Source organism: Osmia bicornis, unplaced genomic scaffold (assembly GCF_907164935.1).
Source record: "Osmia bicornis bicornis unplaced genomic scaffold, iOsmBic2.1, whole genome shotgun sequence".
In the NCBI taxonomy this organism is placed as follows: domain Eukaryota; kingdom Metazoa; phylum Arthropoda; class Insecta; order Hymenoptera; family Megachilidae; genus Osmia; species Osmia bicornis.
In genome coordinates this window covers 10,753-21,778 of record NW_025791393.1, presented here as the reverse complement: position 1 = coordinate 21,778, position 11,026 = coordinate 10,753, and the positions used below count along the sequence as shown (strand labels likewise).

Below are 11,026 nucleotides of genomic sequence, written 5' to 3'. Positions count from 1 at the left end.
GTAAACGGCGGGAGTAACTACGACTCTCTTAAACAACCTCGTAGCTCACACGGTGCCGTCCCTCCGGCTCAGCCGTCCAGTTGTCGCCAACTGGACGTTGCCCAGCTCCCACCTCGTGGAGGTGCGGAGTGATCGGGAACCACTTTACATCGTGTAGCACCGTGGGGCGACGTGGTCGCTTCTGAGAGTCGTAGTTACAGGGACGGTGATGCATTATACAAGCCTTTGGCCCTTCAGCCTCTCCCGTCCAAGTCGTATGACCTACCTCCTCGAGGTACCTGCCGGTAACATGGCTGCGGTTCACTTGGTATGCGCAAACTCTGCGAACCGTGGTCACGGCTAAATGGAGTGTGGCGAGTCCTCTAGTTGGTTTGGTACATGGCTGTTCTCACTTTTTGGATTACTTTGTTTACCATGTTTAAACGAACAATTATGGACAGCACACGGAACATAGAAGCCTTGGATGCTGGTGGCCATGTCGCCCGCCCACCAGTAACTATTAGGGGTGACACTGATGACGAACTTATTATTCAAGTTGTCGTGCTTGTACCAGATTCCTTTCAATGCCCTATTTGTAGCCAGAGCAGCAATAACATCTGTTTTCTTAACCTTAAATATTTCCTTAAGCACTTAGAGGGCCATCACTCTGAGATTCGCCAGCAGTGGATTTGCATCAAGTGTGGCGCTGTTTTCACCAAATGTCATGGAGTGCTTTGTCATAGACCTAAATGTGGAGGCCCTGAACCTGATAGGCCACCTCAACTATATGTGTGTGATGTCTGTGGTTCTAACTTTAGAACTCAGAGGGGATTAAGCACTCACGAACGTTCCATGCATCCCAGCACTAGAAATCTAAAGAGGGCTGAGATGGCAAAAGGTAATTGTGCAGTACCGCCATCCAGCTCTAATAGGCTTTCAGTATGGACTCCAGCTGAAATCCAACTTCTTTGGGAATTAATGTTCGAGTACGAGAAATTTAAACAGCCAAATAAGCAATTGGCTGTACACTTTCCAGGTAAGACTCCTAAACAAATCTGCGAAAAACGGAGGCAGCTGTTTGGCTCTAGAATGCGTCCACAAATTGATAATGAAAATTCCAGTGACTCGGATGACACTGAGGAATTACCAAGCAGTGATACCAGATCATCTTATGTTGATGACTTTCGCCAGACGGCGAATAACGACTGGAAGACGACATTTATCGTGAAGATAGATGAGCCTTTTACCCTTGACAATGAGAGTAAACTCCTTTTAATTAATGACGAATTAAATAAAACCTGGAAAAAGATTAAGGATTATCCAAGTCAAACGCAGCAATTAATCGATGAGTTCCTGGAAAATTGTTTCGTTTCATCTATATTTCGAAACCTAAAACGGTCAAGCCTGGGGTACGGAGAACTGCTACAAATAAAAGTAAAAACAATAATAGTAGTAATAATAAAAACAATAATAATAATAACAAAAACAAGAAACAAATTGGTAAACGCGCTAAAAAGAAACAATCATACTTTGCAAGATGCCAAGATTTTTATAATAATGCAACTCGTACTTTGGCCGAAATGGTGATTAACAACGAAATGTCCCGTCTTAAACTTAAACCACCTCTTCCAGATAAAAGTGATGTGGACGCCCCCTATCGACAGTTATGGGGTGCGGAAGGACCCACCGTCCCCCCTGATTAGCGAAGTAATAAGATCACGCTGATGGACGCGTTTGCACCTATAACGTGTGAAGAGGTAATTGCCAGAATCGCTGGTATTAAAAACGGTACTGCAGTGGGACGTGATGAAATAACTAAGCAATCCATCAGGAACAAAGATGTTGCTCAGATCCTGGCAAAATTATTTAATTTGCTCCTGCTTACTTCTTGTTTCACTACAAGCTGGAGACGCAATAGGACGACCTTAATCCCAAAGGACAGCAGTGATATGTCGGATGCAAAGAACTGGAGACCAATCACAGTTGGCTCACTACTTTGCCGCACCTTTATGGGTGTGTTGGATAAGCGATTGCGATCGCTCGTAGAGTTCTCGGTAAGACAGAAGGGCTTTGTTGCCGAAAACGGTTGTTCTTTTAACACTTTTCTTTTAGGTGAAGCCGTAAGGTCTGCCAAAACTGATAAAGGACGTGTTATTGTTGTCCTTGATATTGCAAAGGCGTTTGACACCGTTTCGCACTCATTCCTTTTCGATAGATTGCAAGAGGCGGGGGTTCTCAACCACCATTATTTCAAAGAAGCATACATGAACTGTACCACGACCATTGCCTGTGGAAACGGAGCACATATTGACGTCACTCTTGAGAGAGGCGTCAAACAGGGAGATCCCATATCTCCTTTTTTATTTAATGTGCTGATAGATCCAATAATTCGGAAAGTGGAAAGCATTGGTGGTGGTATTGATATTGGCAACTATAAACTTTCCATTTTAGCTTTCGCTGATGACCTCGTACTGTTGGCCTGTAATAAAAAAGAGGCGATAAAACAGCTTAGGTTGGTAACTAAATATCTAGAAGAGTTAGGAATGACAATTGCACCTCATAAGTGCCATACATTTCAAATTAAACCACTAAAAGACACGTGGTATTGTGAAAATCCAAATCTAACTATCAATAATAAAATTATTCCATATACGCAACCAGATAACGTCTTCAAATATCTAGGTGTCCGTATGGGGCCTTGGCATGGCTTTGCGAAAGGAGATGAAAAGCAGCTTATTATTAGTTGCATCAAGCGGACCAAGAAACTAGCTCTGAGACCCGAGCAGAAGATTATCCTGGTAGCTACTCACATCTTGCCCAAAGATCTCACACAAAATATCGGCGGTTGTCTTAAAGAGTTGGATCAAGAGATCAGACAAATTATTAAATCTATATTACACCTCCAACCGTCAACAGCTATGGGCTGTTTTTATGCAAAAAAAAGTGACGGCGGACTTGGCTTCCCACGCCTTGAACATATTGTCAGGCTTGCTTTTATTAAGAATATTTTAAAAATACAGGAATCGCATGATCCTGTTCTTAGAAATATGGCTATATCTGGCAGAGTTCAGATTATGGCAAAGAAGGCAGCCAATTCTATGATAATTAACTAGCCCTTATCATTAGTGCAACTCGATGGTGAAAAGCGTAGAATTAAAAGCCAATACGCTACTGAATGGGCTCAATTAACCTCACAAGGAAAGAGTGTTAGTTCTTTTAAAAACGACCCAATAGGCAATAGGTGGCTCCACCAACCCAATCTTCTCAAAGGATATAGATTTATTAATGCCATCCAGTTGTGTACGAATACTTTTGGCACAAAGGTGGTACTAGCTACAGCCAACAAAAAGGCATCAGTGCAGTGTCGACACTGTCATGCAAAGCCCGAAACACTAGGGCATATTCTAGGCCAATGCATTTCTAATAAAAATTCGCGAATACATAGACACAATAATATCGTCTATCAAATAATAGACAAGGTCAAGCATAAAGCTAGTGTTTTCGTTCAACCTTCGATCGAAGTACAAGGTGAATTGTTCAAACCTGATGTTGTCATTAAGGGCGATAGAAGGGTCCTCGTAGTCGATGTAACAGTCCGCTACGAGGACGGACAATCACTTGATGCAGCGGCGGACGAAAAACGGCTCAAATACGATCAAGTAGCTAAAGATTTATTAGAAACATTGCATGCAACAAACAGTATGGTATTACCCACAGTCATTGGAGCATTGGGTGCTATGCCAAAAAAAACATTTGATAATCAAACTATTGGGCTTTAAAAAAGATGAAATATCGAATCTATCATTACTTACATTACGCTCATCAATTGAGATGGTGAACCAATTTATAGATTATAGTTAATAGATCATAGTTAAGGAATTAGATACCGGTACTTATAAGGTTTATGAATTGATTTATGTATGTATATATAGTTTTGTTAGGTCAATATTTTACTAATGTTATTATGTAGGTATTCATAATTTTCAACAGGGGGGCGAACATCAAACCCTGGAAGAGTAAACCATTGGTGTACAGGCGATAGCCAAATGCCTCGTCATCTAACTAGTGACGCGCATGAATGGATTAACGAGATTCCCCTCTACTATTTACTGGACTACAAAGATGCCGCTGGGGCCTTGCAGCCAGCCCCGGCGGCGACATGTGCCAACTCCTCCTCCTCGTGGTGTGGTCCGGGCACCGGTTTACCGGTGGCAAACTGGGATCTGGCTGTGGACGTCAAGCGCCTGGTGGGTTAAGCTGGGACCACTCAGGTAAGCTTGATAAAAGTAAGAGCGTTCTAGAGCAAAACTCGTTACACGCCGACAAAGAGTCAAGTGTTGGATCTTCCGTCCCTGAATACGATGATTTGCAATACATGAGTTGACCGTTTGTCCACTCCCCGCCGCCTGGGTGGTAGTGATTGCTGGGCGGTGGGTAAATAGTTGCATATAGCCTAACGGGTGAGGTGGCATGTCCGTGCTTGTCTTCCGACGGCCGGACTTACATTAAACTGTCCCTATCTACTTTCTAGCGAAACCACTGCCAAGGGAACGGGCTTGGAAAAATTAGCGGGGAAAGAAGAGGCTGTTGAGCTTGACTCTAGTCTGGCATTATAAGGAGACATGAGAGGTATAGCATAAGTGGGAGATTTTATATCGCCGGTAAAATACCACTACTTTCATAGTTTCTTTACTTACTCTGTAACGGGGTCGGTCGGTTCGGTGCGCACGGCGTTGCGCACCGCGGTCGGTTTCCCCGTGCCAGGGTTCGCAAGGGAACAGGTCGGTAAATAACGAGGCAGTTTTTAGGTAGAAAAATATATATGTTTATTCAACTAAGGATGACTACTATAGCTGTACATGTCGGCGTCTATCCCCGCCGGGCTGGTCGGGCGGCTGTATGCTCTTGCCTCGGATACTATAATCAGAAGATTGTCTGGTGGTTAGACGCGTGGAGTCGTTGTGCTTAAAACTAAGATACAGGACTTACATATTACGGTCGAAACCCGGTCCGTCACAGAAATCACGCGGAACTTATATCTAACCCTGTTACAAACTACTGCGGTCGCTACCGCCTTACGAACTAAACGGACGCACGCTGGTGTACGCGGAGCGCGGGTGCAAGCGGAGCGCGAACGCGAACAAATTAGCGAAAGCGCCGAGACACTATCGAGTGTTGAGAGAGCGGACGCATGATTCGGGAAAGGAAAGACCCGATTGGGCCGACGGTATTTATTCAAACGCGCTGCGGTGTTTCGCGCTGCAGTGGAGTTGTTGCCCGCTTGCCTCACGCGGCTCGTCTTCTCGTACGCCGAGGTAGAACCGAACGAGGCGACGACCGATCCTGGCCAGCCTGGGTAACGCCACGAAGCTGGAGGGAATCGGCTGCCAAAGGCGGAATGCGGTGCCGTGTAAGCTAGCGTTCAGAATCCCCGCGGAAGCACCAGCAGAGATTATGAACGCGCACTAGCTTGGTCACCCCGGGTCAACCACGGGACTGACGAGGCTGGACGCCTGCGGCCGCGGGACCTATGGGAGCTGTCAGGTCGTAGCGTAGTGCAATGCTACGGCCCGTTAGCCAGAGATCTCTACTCCAGGAAACCCATGGCGTCGAGAGCTCCGGTGCTCCGGTCCGGACCTCCTAGGAGGTCCCCTCGGAGCCAAAGCCCCGAGGCAACTCATCGATATTATACTTATAGTCTAATCGCACGGGAGTGGGGGCCCGCCATGCGCGACGCCGATCCGCGGCTGTCATCGCAAATCGGTTAGGCGGAGCGCGTGTACCGTGGTTTCGACCCGGTTGTCGCAGAATTCTAGAACCAAGTGTACAAGAGTGGTGTGAGGCCTTGCGCCGATCGCCCATAATACTCCGGCATGATCCGATTCGAGGACACTGCCAGGCCGGGAGTTTGACTGGGGCGGTACATCGGTCAAAGAATAATGCAGGTGTCCTAAGGCCAGCTCAGCGAGGACAGAAACCTCGCGTAGAGCAAAAGGGCAAAAGCTGGCTTGATCTCGATGTTCAGTACGCATAGAGATTGCGAAAGCACGGCCTATCGATCCTTTTGGCTTGAAGAGTTTTCAGCAAAAGGTGTCAGAAAAGTTACCACAGGGATAACTGACTTGTGGCGGCCAAACATTCATAGCGACGTCGCTTTTTGATCCTTCGATGTCGGTTCTTCCTATCATTGCGAAGCAGAATTCGTCAAGCGACGGATTGTTCACCCGCCAACAGGGAACGTGAGCTGGGTTTACACCGTCGTGAGATAGGTTAGTTTTACCTTATTGATGACTAGTCGTTGCGATAGTAATCCTGCTCAGTACGAGAGGAACCGCAGGTTCGGACATTTGGTTCACGCACTCGGTCGAGGGCCGGTGGTGCGAAACTACTACCCGTGAGATTATGCCTGAACGCCTCTATGGCCGTATCCTTTCTAGACAAAGGTGGCAACGATATTTCTAGGAGTTTCGTGTGGGTTGAAAGCCTCAAAACAATGTGACACTACTAGGTGGCCGGCCCTCGTCACTGGCCATCGCACGGGACCCGGTTTGCCATACGGGCGTCATCGGATTCGTCGTCGGGATCTCGCCGAACGACGGCCGCGGCGCCCTAACGGCCGAGCATGGGTACTCCAAGTTCGACGTCGAGACTCGGAATCGTCTGTAGCCGATTTCGGTACCTGGCGGGGTGTTGTACTCGGTAGAGCAGTTACCACGCTGCGATCTGTTGAGATTCAGCCCTATGTTTGGAGATTCGTCTTGTCGGTTAGACGAGGCCACAGAGAGCAAGAGAGAGTTAAATACGCACCGAGAGGTGCGAGTGCGTATACGGAATACAGGAAGAGATTTTGGAAAGAAAGACAGAGAAATAATAGAGATGTATTCATAAATCTTATATACTAATCTGGAAAAAATTGTGAAATTTGTGAACGTTGGATTTTATATTTCCTGCTTTCTGGCATTGCTCATTTTTTTTACAGTACGAATAAAGAAGCAATACGCCGCTGGAACTTTGAAAAATTACGGAGCAAATGGAACTTGGAGAAATTTTGAGCCAAAGTAACACACGCTGCTTTGGCACTTTGAAAAATTTCAAGGCAAAGCAATACGCCGCTGGAACTTGGAAATAATTCATGGCGAAAAGAACACGATCGCGTGGAATACTAATATATAACCCAACCTCACCAACACGCGCAAATAAAACACGAATACAAGATTATTGCAATGAAATTATATGAAATGCAAAAATATGTATTGTTTTTTAATATTTTCGTCTCATCGGTTCTATACGGTAACTACATTGCCAAAAATATGAATAAAACCCAAGGTCTACATTGATCGTGATGAGAATGATTTCTTTTTTGGAGACGTGTACGTTTCTTTTCATAAATGAGACTATGTTACTGCGAAAATCGAAATCGCACACTCTCATTGTTACGCGGCATGGCAGCTTTCATAGTTTATTGCAGTAATTCAAAAACACGATCGGTCATATTTAACATGACTCTTAAAAACTACCCTAAGCTGGCCGAAGTGGTAGTTCATCACGTATTAAAGAAATTACCACCCAGGGCTTAGAAGACTCCAAACCATAAACTCAGAACATCATTTCCACTACCTAAACAAAAGGCCCAAACCTTCGGCTCTTCCGGGTCTTAGACGGACCCTGTGTGATGCACGTGTCTGCGCAGTCCAGTTATCGGTCCCAGGCACCAACGGTCACCTTGACCATAAAAGCATTCATTCATTTATCGCCTGGGGTACAACCGATCCTTCCAAACCAAAGGGCTCCCATGTGCATCGCGGCTATTGGGGTTCAGCTATTTCGCTACAGTTCCTAACTGACCGTTCTTGAGACCCAGGAGAGGCAAAATAGAAACTAGAGACAAACCACCAAAACGCTGGACACTTCTTGTCGGTCTTCCGACCAAGTCACTTCGTTCGTATTCTAAAGCCTCCGTTGAGACACCGATCAGTTTGCTTTATAAGCACATATACGTTAAACCAAATATACGAACAACTGTTAACACTTGAGTCAAAGTAACTCATCAAACCATTAAATCTTGTGCAAACATTAAATACATCCAAACATCATAATCTTTATACAATTAATTACAAGCCTAATGAGCTCTGTCTCATTAACGGGTCGCAGAGTAGTACGCGATTCGTGGCGTCGGTCAAACCGTAGCGAGGATTTACAACCCTCGTTGACGCGAATCACTTTGCAATCCGCTAGTCTCGTCGCGGACGCGTACTCGAGAAACATTCATTGCGATTTGCCCCCGTATACGCCTGGGCGTAATCCCGTGCGTCGCCGATCTAGCGGCGTGCCGTTCGATATTTAGAGGGAGGCACTTTGAAAGCAATACGCCGCTGGAACTGCGAAATATTTCGGAGCGCATCCATGGTTCGATCTTTTGGGTAAATGGAGCGAAAATGTACATTTATGTCATCACGGACGTTAGTTTAATAGCGTTTAACGATGCATTAATCGTACAGAATGTAAAAAATAATTTTTAACAAATAAAAATTCCGACTTCGAAATGCACTAAAAAGTGTAAAATAATTACTATTTCATTTATACCAGTATTCCACAGTTATTAATAAAATTTAATTAATCGTGAAATAGGATACTAAATACATTTCAACCTTTTCGGAGGCGGCGAAAAATTAAAAATTCCCGTGTACACGCGTTTCGTCGCCGTGAGAAAGGAAGACTCCGTGATTGTAAAGAGGTGCCGGCCGTTAGGACGATCCGGTTGTTAAGAATGAGCCAGAGTTGTTTTTAAATGAACCAAATGTATTTAAGCTCGTTGCTGTCGACGGTTGTACAAAGTTTGACAAATGCTTAAGTCTAAGTTTAATAAAAATGAAATACTTTAAGCGCGATTTTGCTTCTTTCCGCGTGTTCCCGAAGCAAAGAGTTCGGAATTTCGGAAGAAAGGCGTAGAATCATAGAAAGACTGGCTAAGAATTAAGATTAAGCGGTTAAAATCGACCGGCTTAAATATTGAAGAGTCCCCTTTGTTCCAGGGGCCTCCCGCCACCTCTCCGCCGAACTCTTCACGCTCCGTCGGCCCGCCGAGTCGGCGAAACGGTAACGAGGTGACATGTAAACACCTGGGACAAAGGGGAAGCCTATTGCGTTATTGTGGAACGGTTTAGATTCTGAATAGAGACTATTATGGTAGAGTGATTTATCCAGAGTGATTTATGGTAGTCTATTTCTAGAATCCATAAGCGATCAGCAGTCTTTAAAGAGGTATTGTTAACCTTAACCGTTTTAAACTAAGCAAACGATTTTAAATTTGAAACGTTCGGTTTTCGCTCGAACACCCCATTATACAATCCTGCCAATAACGATTTGATTGCGGTATGGCAAACTTGGTAATTAATATGTCGTTAAATCCTATTTAACGATTAAGTAGATTTTATTAATAGCTGTGGAATACTGGTATAAATGAAATTGTAATTATTTTACACTTTTTAGTGCATTTCGAAGTCGGATTTTTTTTTGTTAGAAATTATTTTATTGCACACTTTTCATTGGAACGAGCAGTATTTGTAGCATGCCGTAGGTGGTTTACCGTTCTTATTGGATAATTACAACAACAATAGTTATTAACAATAACGAATACCATAACTGTTTGCAAGTGGGATCATCGTAGAAATATCTCCTATTAGATGTGAAAGGTGTTAAGGGCAATGTGTTCAACGTGGGCGTTTTGTAAAATGACCGGACATTGTGTAGATTGCACATTTTTTGGGGCAATGTGTATAATGGGCAGGTATTTCACAAATAGCCCGGACATTTTATATAATACCCACGATTCGTTGACATTAAACTTATTATTATTATTATTATTATTAAAACCATACATAGATGTGATAGATTCGGTTGCACCACACATCGCTTTTCTTATTATTTAAACAACACTAGTGTCTTAGGAAAGTGTTGCCGGCCGTCTTACGGATTTATATATGTAGCGTAATTTAACCTATCACATCTATGTAACAGGAGCATTTCGATACATTGACCACCACCCTGTAGGTATTCTGTATAGTGATCGGACATTTTATAGATTGACCGAAACTTGTTACGGACATTTTGCACAATGTCTTTTCTACACAATGCCCGGTCATTTTACAAAATGCCTACGTTAAACACATTGCCCGTTGCAAACGGTTTCATCGCGAACGGTACATTCCTTGCAGAGCAACACCAGCGAATAGGTTTCTTGCTATAACAATAGTTATTAACTATAACGGTCTGCATGGGTGCGGCTACCGCTGACGCTGGTGGTGACGTGGGCTGAGTTGGCGGTCGGAAGCCAGGCGCCACCATTTGGCTCAAATCCTCTCCGTGCAGCATAGAGTGGTGCTGCTCGTTGCACAGCTTGCAGCGTTGCGTGGTCCGGCAATTGCGGAGGTTGTGATGGCCCATGCAATTGATACACAAGGCGTGGGCCTTTATTACATTCACCCGGCCGGTGACAGCCAATTGTCGAAAAATGGGGCACGCCGATACGTAGTGCTCCTTCTCACAAAATGCGCACGGATACTGTGCCGACGAGCGTGGTCTTGAAGGAGCTGCCGGCGCTGATTGCCCTACTGAGCAGGCTGGCGTCGTGGTCGGGGTTGCCGCTGCGTGTACTGCTGTCTTTGGCGGTCCTGAGCGATGTTGCGCCGTCTGCATGAGCGGAAAGGTTGCTGCCTGCGTGGTCTGCAGGTTCCTGGGTTTAGGGAGCCGTTCCAACTGCTCGAGAGTTCGAGTTCGCCCTAGCAGGAAGCCGTTGAGTTGAGTCATGGTTGGATATTTGTCCTGCGTGGTCAGTGACAACTTTCAGTGCTCCCTCGTGTCTGGGTCAAGGAACCGTACCAGATGACTCAGGAGGAAACAGGAGTGCGGATCGTCGACCCCAAACACCTTCAGCGCTTCCTGAGTTTCGCCGAATATATTTGTCATTTTGAACAGCGAGGCAGCTCTGCGTTGTTTCATCGCCTTCAAATTGTGGATTCTGTCCATGTGGGATTGGACGTTCAGACGC

The 11,026-nt window shown here is 45.1% G+C and overlaps 1 long non-coding RNA gene across 1 annotated transcript; it reads right to left on the bottom strand.

Moving 5' to 3' along the window:
- Window positions 1–4,020: 4,020 nt before the first annotated feature.
- Window positions 4,021–4,542, bottom strand: LOC123989131. Its single transcript, XR_006830464.1, has 3 exons — window positions 4,491–4,542; window positions 4,149–4,150; window positions 4,021–4,078 (listed from the first exon to the last, which is right to left on the bottom strand). It is a non-coding gene; the product is annotated as an uncharacterized LOC123989131 (long non-coding RNA).
- Window positions 4,543–11,026: the final 6,484 nt, after the last annotated feature.